The sequence below is a fragment of the Canis lupus genome, chromosome X (assembly GCF_011100685.1).
Source record: "Canis lupus familiaris isolate Mischka breed German Shepherd chromosome X, alternate assembly UU_Cfam_GSD_1.0, whole genome shotgun sequence".
NCBI classification, from domain to species: Eukaryota; Metazoa; Chordata; class Mammalia; order Carnivora; family Canidae; genus Canis; species Canis lupus.
Genome location: NC_049260.1, coordinates 51,839,851 through 51,841,456, shown reverse-complemented (window position 1 = coordinate 51,841,456; position 1,606 = coordinate 51,839,851). Strand labels below are relative to the sequence as shown.

The window sequence follows — 1,606 nt, the reverse complement described above, 5'->3', positions numbered from 1 at the left end:
TGCACATTCAAAGTTATTATTGATAGATATGTATTGAGTACCATCTCGTTACCTGTTTTGCTATTGTTTCTGGAGATTATTTTGATCCTTTCTTGTCCTTGTCACTTTGGTCCTCTCCTTTGCACTCAAAGAGTTCCACTAATATTTCTTGTAAGGATTGTTTGGTGGTCACAAACTCTTTTAGGTTTTGTTTGTCTAGGAGACTATCTGTCCTTCTATTCTGAATGATAGCCTTACTGGAAAGAGTATTCTTGACTGCAGGTTTGTTCCATTTATCACTTTGAATATATCATGCCACTTGCCTCTGGCTTGCAAAGTTTCTTTTGAGAAATCTCCAGTCAGATCTATGGAATTTTCCTTGTGAGGTAGGGAGTTCTTTTGTGTTGCTTCTTTTTTTTTTTTAAACAAAGCACAATTATAGGTTTATTTATTTTTTAGCAAAATAAAATGACTTAAGTAACTAGTTAAAAACTAATGGGTAAGTTTTCTTGTCTCTCCAGAGCATTTGGCATAGCTTATCAACTGGTACACAAAAGAGTAGAAAAATAAGAGATTATCATATTGTCCTTGGTATTTCTCTTTTAATATGTCAGTATGGTAGTCTACCAGAAAAGAGTAAATGGATTCAGTTGTGGAAAGGAAGGTATCTGGCTTTCTTTTTTGATGATGCCAAAAGCAAGTTTTTCTTATTTTCAACTCAACTTGTAACAATCCTTGAAAACTCTCATCAGTGAATATTTTGTTTGTTTGGTTCCAGGTGCTATCTATAAATATTATTTTTTTCAATGTTGTGTATTGGCACTTGTTTTCATTCAAATCCTGTTCTTCAGTTTTCTTGCATTTAATGGATGGCTTGTCAGGGTCATCATTTTTGTCTTTAATATTTTTAATCTTTTCTCTTTTTTTGCAGATGAAAATAAATATCTTATTGAGACAGACTTAGGTCCAGGAAACACAAGTGCAACTTCATGGGCCTTTTCTTAATATTCTGGAATAAAAGGATATATGTAAATATTTAAAAATTCAGGTGCTAATAGTTTTGCATGTATAGCAGTACTTTTGCCATCTGTTTAATTTGAATGTTTAATGATATTAATCTTCAGTGGAAGCTTCACAACTGGCATCTGTTCAATAGGTACATTTTCAACTGGGACATAATATGTATGGCAATAGAACATTCCTGAACCACCACACTTGAGACATTTTGATCTTTCACTTTGCTGAACTTATTGAAGAACTTCTTGAGATGCTAAGCATAAGTTTTGAAGAGGATCTTCTGCAGCTATGGGGTAGTTTGTGAGTGTTGTGTTTCCACAAATTTTGAATTATTTTTTTCTTTTTCTTTGGGAAATATAGATGGATTGAGAGACATTTTTAATTGAATCCAAAGTTTATTTTTTTTAATTTTTTTTATTTATTTATGATAGTCACACAGAGAGAGAGAGAGGCAGAGACACAGGCAGAGGGAGAAGCAGGCTCCATGCACCGGGAGCCCGACGTGGGATTCGATCCCGGGTCTCTAGGATCGCGCCCTGGGCCAAAGGCAGGCGCTAAACCACTGTGCCACCCAGGGATCCCGAATCCAAAGTTTAACATCTATTTCTAA

General features: G+C 34.9%; 1 pseudogene; it reads right to left on the bottom strand.

Moving 5' to 3' along the window:
* Nucleotides 1-471: 471 nt before the first annotated feature.
* Nucleotides 472-1,372, bottom strand: LOC100686593 (annotated as a pseudogene).
* Between the last annotated feature and the right edge of the window lie 234 nt (nt 1,373-1,606).